The sequence below is a fragment of the Phaenicophaeus curvirostris genome, chromosome 1, assembly GCF_032191515.1.
Source record: "Phaenicophaeus curvirostris isolate KB17595 chromosome 1, BPBGC_Pcur_1.0, whole genome shotgun sequence".
In the NCBI taxonomy this organism is placed as follows: domain Eukaryota; kingdom Metazoa; phylum Chordata; class Aves; order Cuculiformes; family Cuculidae; genus Phaenicophaeus; species Phaenicophaeus curvirostris.
In genome coordinates, this window is record NC_091392.1 from 59299814 (window position 1) to 59315002 (window position 15189).

Here is a 15189-nt window from a genome sequence, read left to right on the forward strand (position 1 = left end):
GTTGGCTTAATACCCTAACAGGCCAGGCAGGGATAAGAAGAGGAGATAAGCTCCCTGCACTGACTGAGGACAAAATTAAACAAGTGGCATGCCTGCCTGCCCTGCCCTGCCTGTTCCCATGCCCTAGTCCTAAAGCCACAACAGAGTGCCCATGGCAGAGAATAATGGCCAATTTACACTTTTGTTGTTATCCACTAATAAACGATTTCTACTTCAGATTCTAGCTGCAGTTCTGCTCCTGTGTAGGGTATCAGTTGGGTGGAGTGGCTGCAAGCCTTAGGAACAGCTAAGACTCTTCAACAATTTCAGTAATTTTCTTGGATTAATATTGGATTCATTTTATCTCTGTGAAAACAATGACTTTTTATATGAGACCTTGTCTCTCTAGGCTGATCTGGCAGGTTCAGCCATAGCTCACATAAGCTGGAACGTTAAGGCTTGTTTCAAAGAGAGAGTGAATTCGGGCCAAGATAGAAACATGGCCCCCTATTTTCCTTTGAAAAATATGATTAGCTTTTTATTTCCCTCTTAGGCGGTGTTAGGCTACTCCCTTGAGTGAGCAAAGGGTCCTTCATATTTTGTAGATATTTGGGGAAATTATCTTGGCATTATTGTTCCATATGTCAATTTCAAATTATTCTAGATACTACGCAGAGATGGAAAGACAGGCTGTGACCAGAGTGCATAGACTAGAAACAACTGAGATTAAATGCAAGGGCAGCAGGCGCAATGTACAAAACAGATAAATCAGGATGGCTGCATAGTTGCATTCTCGCTTTTCCACTGTACTAGCTCACAGAGAGCACAGAATAAGCCTGTGTAGCAAAGACATATGAAAAAAAAAGAAAAACTGGAAAAAATATTTATGTTGTATTAGCATATTCCCTGCTTTTGGGAATAATTTTGAGATAATTACTTAACAGGCCACACAGGGATAAGAAGGGGAGATAAGATCCTAATATTACATTAGGAAAAATTAATTAAATAAAATAAACAACATTTATTTGATTCTGGTGTTTCCGATTTCAAATGCTTGACGTAGCAGTCTTGGTGAGGTTCTTTAATAAATTCTTTATTTATTTACTTAAATAGAAAAAAAGATAGAAAAATTAATACAAGTTGGAAAGAGATTAATTTCATCATGATACCTCATTTTTCTCAGCTGACTGAGAACTGCAGAATTAGCATAGATTTCTGCTACATGAGCTAGTGAGTGCCACTACTAGTCATGGGTTGTCATACTTCAAGTAAAGCAGTCGCAGAAGAGGATTGCTGATGGACACTGGTGAGAAACATGATCCAAGGATTTGGCTCTAGGCTCAGGTGACAAGGAATCAGGTAGAGGTATACTCTAGATGTAAGCTAACCTGCTTCATTCCCTGCGTCATCCCAAACCTGGCCTCCTCTTACAGCAAGTCACAGTGTATCCCAGTTCCTCATCTCCCAACCTGATTAACTCTTTGCTCACTCATAGTATGACATTCTTTGCTCCCAGTCTACTTGTCTGGATAGCCGTAACTCCTGCGTTCTTCCTCCTGACCTTGTTCTTCATCTAGCACAGCTCTGCGATCCAGTATATCTGCCTGAGATTTTTTCCATGGTGCATTTGAACAAGTCCATCCTCTGTACTCTTGAACAACAGGGTTGCTGGGACCAGACGAAGGCAGACCCCTGCTTTCCTTTTGAGTGCCTAGACTTATTATGGCTCACAACAGGAGATACCTATCCACATCAAATGGGACCTTTATGAAAGCCAGCTGTTCAAATCACAGTCATCTTTATTAAATGTGCACCGTGACTTTTCATAAGCTTATTTCATGAGAAAAAAAACAACATGTTCCTGACACAAATGATGTCTTCTGTCAGATTGTAAGTCCTTTCACCAGCATCAAACTTGCAAGATGTAGGCTTTGCCACAGAAGACACTAGCATTTTTAAGCAGGGCACATTTTCCCCTACAGCCTGTCAGACACATCAGACATGTCTGAATTATTTTACACTAGTTCCCCTTGAGAATGTGTGTCAAGTAAAAAGCCTTGAATTACACAATTTCATATTGTTCAGATAGGACAACGAGGCCGAAACATTTAATCTCTAAAAAGCATTCTAATAACTTTAATGACCACTATACAGACTTTCATTCCTTAAAGAAGATAAGGAATGTCCTTGCAAATAAGAAAAAATTAGATCATGCTGTGCCAAGGCCTTCGTTCTAAATAGTTCAAGGTGACCAGTGTACAGCTCAGCTTGTTACATAAAATAATTTGCAAAGGTCAGTTAAAATTAAAGACAAAATGACAGTTTTTTTCAACCAAAAAAGACTCAGCGATAAGCCCCAAGGACTATGCTGAAATTGTGTGCAGTAGAGAAGGAAAGTGTGAGACTAGAATTAGCAGAACAAAATTGATATACTGGAGAATAAGACTCATTGATGAGCAAAATCATGAAAAGATGGGGTATTCTGCCTCTCTGGTGCCCCTAAGCTGTTGAGTCAGCTGCAGGGAAGGAAAATTTGACCCAAACTGCAGGAAGATAGGTAGACAATGGAAGGACAGCCCAGCATCATTACAGTCATTGTCCCCATCCATTGCAGCCAGTCCACTGTGGCTCCTTTGCACTGGGCATTTCTTATCATCGTGGAAGTTATATGGACAAGATTGGGTCAAAAGGATGAATCCAGGTGGTCTCACACCTCCACTTGTATTTGCTAAATCCTGAACAACACCTGGAATGAGATTGTCACAGCCCTCTGGCTTGAGCTTTTCTTTCCTTCCATTGTTCCCTCCGTTTTCACATGTGTTTCCCTTTGTTTTTGTGTTTAAGCAGAGTCTGCTTGACATGTTGAAGCAATATCATCTGTGGAGCTGCCGTGATGCTGTTAACAGACAGCTTCCCAAAAGGACACTTCTGCAATTTCCATGTTACCATGTGACCAGCAGACAATATGTTGTACTAGATTTTTCCTAGCAATGAACTTGCTATTCAGAGCCAACACCAGAGTGAGAGACTGAGTTCCTTTCCCCTGCAGCTCTTGTGCTTTCTTTGTCCCTTATGCATACTGCTTGCCTCTCTAGGGAAGGACTGGGCTCTGACAACATCTCCTGTCGCAGTCCCAGCCCATCTCAAAGAACTCTTATCTAAAATGTGAAACAACAATAAATCAATTTTCTTGCTGTATTGTTAAACCTGTAAAACAGTGGTGTTTTCTTCATACAGATACTTACCAGCAAAAAGAAATTGGAGATTTTTAAGATGAAAGCCTTACATTTTTTCATTCCAAATATTTTTATTATTTCTACCCTTAGTTTTTCTGTCTTTAATAAAAAGTGTAAAATATGCAGTGTGCTTCATGTTGCCATAGGAATAAACAAGCTAAGATTTATGCATTTGAAACCTGAAACCCTATCCCAAAACATGTTTATCAATATAGTTTTGTTACAATGACACTGTACCTTTAATATATTTGACCCTCTGGGTCTATTTATTTTACTGAAATTTGACTCAGCAAAGCTAAATGCCCTTATATCATTCTGCAAGACAACTCATTTTATGTCTGGATACAAACCAATTCACCTCCTAAGCTGTATAATCAACTCCCGTCCTAACATTAGAACTAGTGCAGCTGAATGGAAAAAGAAGTTGTGACGGCTTTATAGAAATGCATTTAAATTCTATGGGATGCTCAGTGAGTATCAGAACAATAAATAGTGTATTAACTACTATGTCTGCCAACATTCTTTTTTCTTGTCTTAGTTCATGTTTTTATGTAAAGGGAAGCCTGCTCTCATTGTATTAAGCAAAATTCTTGAACAGATACCACACAGTAAGACTTTTTTTAGCTTGTTTTTGAGAAACTGTTCTGTAATGACAAGCTCTGGAACAAAATCTAAAAGACAGGCTATTTTCTGTGTTTGAAAGGTTTCTCCATATGATTGCCCATAAGAAAATATTATGGAATTATCTTATTCTCCAACTACCCATATTCTCCTGTCAACATGGTTTACTCCTCCCTCTTGATATATACTCTTGCATGCAGATTTTATTGTGTCTTTTACTGTATTGTGTTATATTTAAGTGTATTTATTAACAAGCAAAGCAAAGAAAACAGCTCTTTAAGGGTGTTCTGGAGTGAACCGCTATAGGAAAATTAGACTTATTTCCACATATAGCCTATGGAAGGCTAGCTGGAGGATACTCTTCTCACCTAAACATTGAAAAGTCCAGTAAAAATGAATTAAAGTTAGTTAAATAAGTTTTTTCTTTTCATTTTTTTCCTTCTTCTCTATTTTGTGAATCTGGGCAAGACAGCTTATTACCTTAAGAGACAAACAAGTTATTTTCCTGATTCAGTGAAGTCTGTTCTATATGTGTCTAGCCCTTTTGATCTCCAGGCTCCCGGTCTAGCCAAACAGACTGAGATGTTTCTTCCTGGGCTATTATTTCCCTCTCCTCCCCATTGATCTAAACCATGGTCTCCATGCAGCCCATGACGAATGGCTTGTAACCCAACATATAGCAATGATCTTCGCTGAGCAGGTTACAGACAGAGCCCAGAAGGTCTCAGTATTTTCAGATTCCAACAGACCATCTCTTATGGTACCCAAAACATGTTTGCACATCGCCTCATTTCCCTCGCACTGCCAGATTACAGCATTTCCAAGCACTGACAGCCTGGTGATGGCCTCAAGACTGCAGTCTAAATACAGAATGACTTGAAATACTGCTTGTATCAAGACTGAAATATGAGAGGCAGTCATAGGTACCTCATAAGTCTGAATCACTCAATTTTTAGTGGCTTGCAATATCACTAATAGAGGGTTCCCCACCCCCGCCAACTTTGTTAAGTGGAAGAATCTCTTCCCTTTTATTTGAAACACTGTTTTTCTTCATCTCCCGGTATTTCCCCTGAAAGTCCTAAGGTGTTTTTCACAACATAACCCTTTGCCTTGGCTACAGTGTATTATGAGTAACAATATAAGAAGAGTGCAGTACATATGATATGACTACTGCATGACTCTAATCTGACACGATCTTGTGGTTACACTGTTGGGACGTGACTGCTATATTGCAGTCAGCACAGACATGGCATAGCACTAGCAAGAAAGTATAAAGGCTGCAACAGAAATACAGCAAAACTAGCAAGAATGCAGTCAAGTGTGTCAAAATGTGAGCAAACGAATGGGAAGACTGAAATGAAAGGAAATTTTAACTGTAAATACATTCAGGAAAAAAGCATAAGAAGGTGAAGATTCCTACTGTCCGCAGATATTGTAAATGCAGATACTGGCGATGAGAAGAGAATGATTTATTTAATTTTTTTTAACAGAGAAGAATGAGCACAGAAAAAATGAGGTAGGGATATGAAAGAAAAACAATAACAAATGCATCCAAAACTGTGAAAGGTATTGGACTACAGCATCACATTTCAGTGGAAACTTGTTAACTCGTGCTGTTTGGCATTTCTGTCTGAGCAAACACGTACAAAATTATGGAACATTACAGTCCATTGGATAACCACAAATAATTTAAAGCAATCTCGTCTTCTACAATTCAGCGGACATCTGACTATGCTGTTATGTAGTTTTATCATAACTCTCTCCTTTTAGCAGAAAATGGTGTTTCTTTTGAGCTAACGTGATTTTTTTTAACCAATCCTATTTTGCTTGTTTAATTCTCTTAAGGAAAAAAAAAAGAGTTGTAATGTCCATCACTTGATACTGATGCTATTCAGGTCCATTTTTATGTTAAACCTCAGTTTGCCACTCACCTGTGATCATTCAAGTAGAAGCTAAGAAACAAAATTACATATTTTGTAAAGGTGAACTAACATTTCAGTCGCTGTGAAACTGTGAGTAGGGACATTAGGAGAGATTGCCAGAAGTCCAAATTGGTCGAGTTCTAGCTACTTCAGTGGAGTTATGCTGAACTATATTTGCTGATAATTTGAATCTTGGACATCCCTCTTAAGCTCTTTCTAATACAGTATAATCTTAGTAAGAGTTGTAATTTGGAATAACATTGCTTTGCTCCATATCTGAAATGAAAATTGTCATTGGCTGTGAGTTGTGTCCCAAGATGGAGCAAAATGCACCCAGTCATTACTTGAGACCAAGAAAATATTTGCAATACTCTTATCTTAATCTTCTAGTGGATGGCAATAACAGCAAATTAGAAAGTACTTCTGAGTTCCAACTTCATTTTAATATTTAGGATATCTGCCTGCTGCACATTTTATATGACTTCCAATTACAACAAAGTGAGATATTTCAGTCTTTGAGGTCCCTCACCACATGCCCATGGGACAAGAAAATGCTGGTTTTGTGCAAATACAAACAGAGCTATGTACTCCCTAATTTGCCCAGGGAACTATTTGATATACATAAAAAAAGTCAATCCAGTTGTCTTTAATCTGCGTATGTCTCTAATGGATGAACCATCACTCTTAATCCAAGCTGAAAAGTCAAAAGATACCATAAAAACACATCTAAATTCACAATACTGCAGATTACTAGAATAGTCCCTTGGAATATGGCTTGTTTGAAAAGAAGTAAAATAAATAAATTAGGCATGTAGTTAGTTACAGTTCTACAGAGTTGTGAAGAAAACAAATCTGGAGTGCTGCATTGCACAACTTCATAATGCTGCAGTTAGAGTTTCCCTTACATTTACAGACTGCTTTATCTTAAAATCTATTCAAGCACTGGAAAATCATAAATATGCAGCTCCATAGATCTGGAAGTCAGATTTCTGTGACTGTAATACATAGGTTCTGCTTACAAAGCTCTCCAGTTGAGGCTCATGCTCTGCTTCCTTTACTAATCCAAGAGGGGCAGAATACAACAGCATTTGGTGTGAATGTTTCTAAGAGGTGTAACAGCATTTGCATGATTTCATAGGAAATACATCTGAATTCTGACATACAGCTGTTTTTCTCTCCTTACTTCTGATGGTTCATATAAATGCTTCCCTATTAATATTATGAATTTTAAATAAAGCACGTCAACTCATATAAAAGCTAGTATCAGTCTTAACCTCTTCAATTTTGCCTGCATGACAGCATGTTGTGTTTTGGATAATGCAAACTTCCAACTCTACTGTTCACTAAACCAGTGTAAAGGAGCAGAAAGTGAAACATTTAGCGTGTAAACTTTCCCTTCAAATCTGCCAGAAATACATAGAATGATTTACCCCAGAGCCACATAACACCCTAAATCAATAACCATTCATTCATCCATGTGAATCGCAGGCCTCTGATTTATTGCTAATCTTTCTTTATCTAGTTGGTACTGAAGGATTTGGTTGGGATACTGCAGGATCCCTCCGGCAATTGCCACCCTGTTGTGGTATTTAATAAGAGGGATACTGGATGGAACTAACAACCACAGGTGTGCACCTCAGCTTGTAATAATCAGAAAAATATTTCTATCACCTTATGTATTCTTTTTTTAGTTAGTAAAATACTGCTTCTGACCATAAATGCAATTAAGAATCACCCCTTTATTTTAAAGCAAGAGGAGAGTATGCCTGCGAAGCAGATACATAGGCACCATGGTATCAAAAACACTCTATGATTTTGTTGTGATGGGACAGTAGAGTTGCCACTGGTATAGTCATTGACTTTTGAAGAGTTTCTTTCCAGGAGTGAATAGAAGGAGGATAACACCCTGCCTGGCCAAAAAAACTGGAGCACAAAAAATGTCTTATTTGTCATTTAGTAGTGATGTGTTCTAACTTAACATTTGAGCTGCTAAGGTGGCACAACTTTATAACTAGCACTGTTGCCGAAAGAGTTGTAAGTCAAATCAGAACCCCAGGAAGGATTTTTTCTACAACCAGAAATTGCATGTGGAAAAGCAAAGGCAAAATGAACTTTGCCTGTCTCCCACTCTTCTTCCCCAGATGGTAACCAAACACAAAGACTTTGAGTAGGAAATGCTCTCGGATGTCCACTATTTGCCCATATCCATAAATTCCTTGTTCTAATTGAGAGTAAAATGTATGGACTTCAGATACTGTCTATCTAAAGTTACTATATATATAATCTATTACCTTTAATTTCATACCATATAATCCTCTAAGAAATAATACCATAAATTGTGATGACAGAATTTAAAAATCGGAGAGGCTTGGGATATCTCATCTTTCAAGTCCTGGAGCTTAAACAAGTCAGAGTGCCATGTGTCTCATCACATAGAAGGCTTTCAGAGCCAAGAGGACAGGTGAGAGCCTTGAACTTTGTGTGTAATAGTCACAGAATCATAGAACAGTTTGGGTTGAATAGACCTTAAAGACCATCCAGTTACAGCTCCTGCTGCGCATAGCAGAGTTGTTTCAGTCCTCTGATCATCTTCATGGTCCTCCTCTGGACCCATTCCTACAGTTCCATATCCTTCTTATGTTGGAGATTCCAGAACTGGACACAGTATTCCTGGTGGGGTCTCACGAGACTGGAGTAGAGGGGCAGGACCACCTCCCTCAACCCACTGGCCACAGTTCTTCTGATGCAGCCCAAGATACCCTAGGCCTTCTGGGCTTCAAGCACACATTGCCGGTTCATGTTGAGATTCTCATGTCCAGAAGGTTTTATTCCAGGTAATGCAGCCCTTTGTCTATCCACTGTGGCTTTTGGTCAGGATTGTGACTTGTTTATCTTCTATTTCATTGTCCCACCCTCTATTCAGGGCTGTTCAGAGAAGCTGCATAATAAAACAGAGGAGTTGGTTTGGCTCCAGCTGGTCCTGGTGCCTCTTCTGCACTATGGGTTTGGTTTAGTTGTAAGTAACTCAAAAGCTTTTACAGAGGTGAACATTTTATTTACTAGTTGATTGCTACTGCAAATAAAATTTTCAGTAATCAAGATAAGGTTAATTATATCTTTCTGCTAGGAAATTTGTAGCATACTCCTCTGGCTGAAATTGATGGATTCTGAATTTTCTAATAAGCTTTGCTTCATTGAGAACCAACTCTGTAAAAGTAGTAACATGTAGAATCCAACCAACCATTTTTATTTTCCCTTTATGTGTATTCAGAATCCTACCTCCAAACATCCTTAGAGAAAGTTTTTCTTGTTAGTTCAGCATAGCCAACAGTAAAGGCCTTGTTTACATTAAGCAAATGCGCAGTGATGCAGCAAAATCAATTTAGTCACACTGATGCAAATCCCTCATACAGATGTAATGCCTGAGTGCAAAGTAGGGCATATCTGAATATACACAACATTAAAAATGAAGTGAAAGAGAAAGATTCTATTTTTCCTATCTGATTCCTTAATGTGATTTATATAGATGGCTCTGAAAGATTAAGTTGAGAGAAAGGGACTTTCTGGTCAAAAATAAGAGTTCATTAGGAGTACTGTTGATCGTAAAAGAATATCATGACCTTTAGATTATACAACGGTATAGCTTAACAGATAGATTAATATTTTTTAAAAAATGGTTTACATGTAAACTGAGCATATTTGACCTTAAAATCACTGGGAAAATAAATATGTGTTTGCATAACTCCATTTAATAGTTACTTTTCAGAACAGAAGTGAAAATGAATGTATTTTTGGTCCTGAGCTGTTCTTAGTAATTTAGTGTGATCTGTTGTCAACAAGAGGAAAAACAAACCTCTGACACTCAAGAAGTATAAGAAGAGAACAAAATGTACCTTACTGTGGGTATTCAGCCAAAGATCTACATGCAAAAAATGGCACAGCCTGTGAAGGCGTTACTGAAACCAGGTGGGGTCAGCAAATGAGGTGACAGTAGGACTACCAGTAATAAGATAATGACCATTTTCCTTTGCAGCCTGCAAAGGTTTGGGGATTTTTTTCATTATAATTGGGTTTTATATTGGGGCTTTTTAATAAAAGTGCTTTGGAAAATTGTGAATTTGGAGTAAAAGTACTAGGAGTTTAGTAAATGTCTTTTAGCGGCTTTTTTTGGGGAAAAAGAAAAGATTCCAAATACTCTATGTTGCAGTATAACATTTACTTAGCGTAGTAAGAAATGAAAGACCAAAATCCGAACAAAACATTTTTACTGAAAACATAGTTTTTAATCAAATCCAGACTATGTCTCAAAAGCTGTTCATTACAAAGTATTTTAAAGCTGGGGAAACATTTTCCTAATCTGAATGGAAGCATACTCTGAAACCTAGGATTTTTTTTGTTAAAGGATATTTTGATTCTCCTTACAGTTAAAGACTCACACTAGGAAAGTGAAAAAAGATGTCAGACAGGGCTTCCTTTCCATGTGCACTCATCTGCTACCATCACTACTGATGCTGAAAGTGACCGCTGAAGCAATATTTACCCTGCAACACACCCTCCCTGAAAAAGAAAAAGAAGTTTAGGAAGTCCTTTTCCACAAATGAAGTCAGGGCAGAATCTAATCCTGGTGGGTTACAGTCTCCCAGTGCAGCCAGGTGAGTTGAGAAACACAGTTCTGTAGGTCCAGATTCTCGTTGGACCTTCCCAGAAACATGCAATAACAGGAGTCTGCAATGCTTCATTTTTTCCAACAACAGCACTAATGCTAACAAGAACCTGAGTAGGAAACTCTCATAAGAGAAAGAGACAGAGACAAGGAAGGAAGTTCTTAGGCAGGTAGGGAGCTAAGCACTCAATTATTACTGAATTTGAAATCCACAAGTGCTACAGCTATACCCCCTACCTTATAACTCCTGAGATTACTGAGATTTACCAGCAGAAGCTGTGGCCTCCACTGGATAATTCCCGAGTTCCTTGAAATGAGTGTAATACCCAACAGAGTTACTTGTGCTGCTGCAGAAAGCTATTTCTGGCCTCTTACGTGTTGGTAAAGAAACTGGATGTGACGGAATTGGAGCTGCCCTGTGATAATTTAGGAACATGGTCTGTTGGCCTGATTATTTGGATGAGTGTACAAGTTTAACTCATCAGGGGCTGGCTTGCAACTGCACTCTTAAAATATCGCTGACGTTGTCTATACTTGCAACCCTGGGATGCCCCACGTCCATTGAGGATGCAGAGCTTGACTTGAAGAGGGAAAGGATTTTGTTTTGAACCCCAGCATCTCTGCACAGGCAGTCTTAGCATCCTGGTTATTCCTAAGGGAAAAGTAGGTTTCCAAAGGTCCAATGAGGATTAGAGATGGGACCTATAACTGGCTGATAAAACAACTGGATAGAGTATTGTCAGGAAACATTACCTGGGATATATTCATATTTAGCCTTGCTAATTCCATTTGTTTATGGAGTTTCCTATGGAAGTGAAAATTAACCCTAAAAAAAGGTTTTGGAATAAAGAGGCTTTGTGAATACCAGCCATTTTCAGCAGTTTTAATCTAATACTGGGTGTTGAGAATTAGCACATTGCTTCTCCCCCTTGGGTAAGCCCCTTCTCCATGAAAGGGGACTCAACCAGATGACCCTAGGGTTAATTTACAAAAGCATGGTGAATATGAAAACTAAAGGGAAGCTACGTGGCAGTGGTGTTACTCCATAGTGAAGGCATGTTGGGTGGAGCACTGGAAACATGACAGGGTGGCTGGCCCACTCTAGGGTGTTGGACCCAGCCTTATCTGTGGTGAGCTCCCAGCTGAGACCAAGCTGGTCAAAGGAATCTCTTCTCAGTTGTGAAAGATGAGTAACTTTGGTTATTTGCCAAGAGCTGAAGAAATATTTGACTTGAGTAAATAACACGTAATAGGATACAAAGATGGTTTCTAAGAAACCATCCCTCACTTTGGAAGAAAATATTTGTGTGTGTGTGTGTATATGTTGGGTGAGTGAAGAATTGAAAACAGGAAGTTGAAAATCCTAGGAAAACTATCTGAACCAGGTTTCTCTCACTCTACCCCGGCTGAGAGGACAAGTAGGTCACTTAATATAGCTTTATGGGTTGTTGGCTGTGGAGTTCAAAATGGCAGTCTGCAGGCCTAAACAAGCCATATTCTAGATTAATTCCTAATTCAGGCATCATAGCTAGGCTTTCATTCACTGCTTATGACAGCTGTTCTGGTATGTAAAGTTCTCCTTCTTCACTGTAGCTGGAAAGGTTAATACATTAAATCTTCCTGACTGTAAATTTCTAATGAACTCATCTTGCACCCAGTTAAAATCTTTTATATTTTATAACTCAACAGCAAAACCAACCATATATTGAGACATTCATTCTTCAAAAAAGAGCCAGACAAGAAAATGCTGTATGTTTTGGGGCAGATCCTCTCAGTGACTACTTCATGTTGCTGGTAGTGGAGTCGGGCCAAAAAGGTGCTGTATCCACCTCTTAGATAACCACAGTGGGAGAAGCATTTTTTAATGATACAAATGGAATGCTGAGTCTCCTCAGCCACTTCCTTCACTGTTGCTACATAAAGAATAAAACTGAGCTGTCCAAATCACACTGAAAGCCCCATGGCTTTATTTTGGTCTATGAAAGAACTTGAGAAAGAGATGGTTTAGTGTCACATGGCTGTTTTAGGAGGAAGAAATATGCATTCCAATGTTTAGGGGCAACCTGGGAAGCACTGTGTTTTGTAAGCCTGAATGACTGACTGCTAAAAAATCTAGAAATACAGGAAGGAGACAAACTAAACCACATACAAAAGGAAAAAATCAGAGGCAACAAGTAAATTCTGAATGCAAGGAGCCCCTAATTATGAGCCTTCCACTGAGAAGTTCTCTAGGTAGTTGGCAGCCATTTCCTTCAGCAGCTGAAGTTTCTGAACAGTAACCTTTTTTGAAGTATGTTCCACGAATCTAGATTACAAATGGCAAAGGTCTAGATTATGGTAGCAAGGTGTATATCTAAACAGAAGGCAAAACACTAGAGAAATAATTCTTCTGGGATTCACCTTAACGGGGATGTACAGAAGAAGCAAAGGTTTTAATAAAAGTCACATGTTGTGGACAGAAGAAACAAGTAGCATAGCAAACACTTAAGGTCTTCTGTGAGCGTAGAAGAGGGAAGGAGAGATGAAGTAATCTCAGCTTCTGGTTCTTTCCTGCAGCTACTCAACACGATTTCCATGCTTCCTAAGCTGACTCCACCAGCTTGTCACCATCATCATTTTTTTCTCCATTGGTCTGTGTTATTCCAGTGAAACACTGGAGAGCCCAAAATGTCATAGCCTGCTTCTGACAGACACTAGACAAAACTGGCAGCTGTTTTCAGACTGAAGACAGTACGGAAGTATTGTCCCATGGTGGGCTTGTCTATATTGCCTTTTACAACAAGCCCCAAGCCAGCTCTGCCTGGAGTACCTAGTGGCCAAACTCAGTGAGGCTGTGGTCCAAAAGCAGTGCACCCAGATGAATATAATGGGGTGCAGCATCTTTCATTAATTGTTTCCACATTTTGTATGAGCAATGCAGTTACACTTGAAAGCATTTCCTTCACTCTCATCTTCCTATACTGTGCCGCTGGTTATCTTGGGATGATTATTTCTGTACCTCCCTAACACTTCTTGCTCTTACCCCGAGTACTCCTAACATGACACCACCAGTAGCAGGAAGGAGAGAAGGCTCTACATTCAAATTCAAATCATGCAAGTTCAAACATTTCTTTTAAATCAGATGCAGTTCAGACGCCATGTGAATACAGATTTTACAGCACAGATCATGTGAGCTTTGCAAACATCCCAAGTAAACAAACTTTGCAGGAAACATAATTGTATCATTTTACTAATCTATGGGATACTGTCTCATGGGTATCATAATTTCCAACAAAGTGTCTGCTCGTATCCTTTGCAGGGTGATCTTCATATTGTTAGATAATATCTCTGTTTTCCTGTGTTGACAACCACTGGAGAAGCAGCTTATATTAGTTACAGAAATCATCTAATCTGATGATCTTATGACTTGATACCATCCCTCACGAATATATTATTCATTTACTTTCCAGTCCTGTTTGCTATTAAAACTAATCAAACATACTTCAGTTATTGCCTGCTTCCCAGCAGACCCTTTCTAACTGCATATTTTATACTCTTGCACCTTACAGAACCTGTACCATCATCCTTACTCTTAATTCCCAAACTTATTTTTTCCTTAACACTTACATGCTCTTGGCATGTTAGCTCCCATCACATGCAGTTTTTCAAACATCATTGTAGGGTGTTGGATAGCCAGGCTGGTGTGTGTGGGACCAGGGAAAGACAGGGCTCTATCCTACCACTGGTTGATTCTAAGCAAAGGGAGAGAGACAACTGGACTGGAAGGCAGAACATGTGCTTCAGGAAACTGCTGCTGGTGACATTTTTTCCCCTACGTATTGGCAGGTCAAGAGTTGAGAAGGTGTGGCTTGTCCCCTCTTGGTAATCTTAAGTAGAGAATAACACTTGTCTCTTAACAACTCCTCATTATAAAGACAAATCTGCTTTTTCCCTCTTGAAACAACTTATAGTACTGTTCTTCTGTTATCATGGGAAATTATGGCTGTCAGACATGCTGAATCATGACAATGTTCCTCTATGCAGTTCTTCTATGCACTAAATAAATATGTATTTTTTCATATTTTTTTTTTTTATATTTCTATTTATTACAGATCCAATGTTTGGGTCTTGATTGCATTTCAAGGAAGCAGGAAGCATGTTGGCTGCTCTGGGATTTAAGTGCAGAGCCATCTGGAATATTCTGAGGAGCTTGGGTTGGTGTGCAATTAACTTGTGACCAATGTGTAAGCACTATTTTATCTCTGCATACACATATAATTTAAAGCATTCGATTCAATAAAATGTTGCAACCAAACCAGAAATATACTTTTCCTTTGTACTTTTTTAATTTTACCCATCGCAATTAGCTTCATTTCTGCATTGTGCCTGTGCATGACCACATAGACATGATCTGCCAAACCGAACGTGGGCCAGAATTTAGAGACCTGCACATAAAGCAGAGGAGAAGGACAATCTATTTAACCAGCTCTTAAAGAGGCGAAGACCTGTTCCCCGGCCAGTGCCAAGCTGCCCGCATGCTGCCGGCCACAGAATAGGCATTCTGCTCAGATATTTTGGGGACGGCTTAGAGGACCATGGTCTCCAGCAGGGCTGGCATGAAGCCTTCAACACAGCATGTGTGGGCTGCAAAATTGCATCCAGAGAAGGGCAACAAGGCTGGTGAAGGGTCTGGAGTACAAGTTTTATGAGATGTGTCTGAGGGAAATGGGGCTGTGTAGCCTGGACAAAAGGAGGCTGAGGGAAGACCTTATTGCTCTCTGCAAGGACC

At 39.2% G+C, this 15189-nt stretch overlaps 1 long non-coding RNA gene across 2 annotated transcripts; it reads left to right on the plus strand.

Moving 5' to 3' along the window:
- The first annotated feature begins 5154 nt into the window (after nt 1-5154).
- Nucleotides 5155-14712, plus strand: LOC138716662 (uncharacterized). 2 transcript variants are annotated; one of them, XR_011336702.1, is made up of 4 exons: nt 5155-5352; nt 7281-7385; nt 10183-10410; nt 14513-14712. It is a non-coding gene; the product is annotated as an uncharacterized lncRNA (long non-coding RNA). The 2 variants fall into 2 exon arrangements; XR_011336701.1 differs by lacking the exon at nt 10183-10410.
- The last annotated feature ends 477 nt before the right edge of the window (nt 14713-15189 follow it).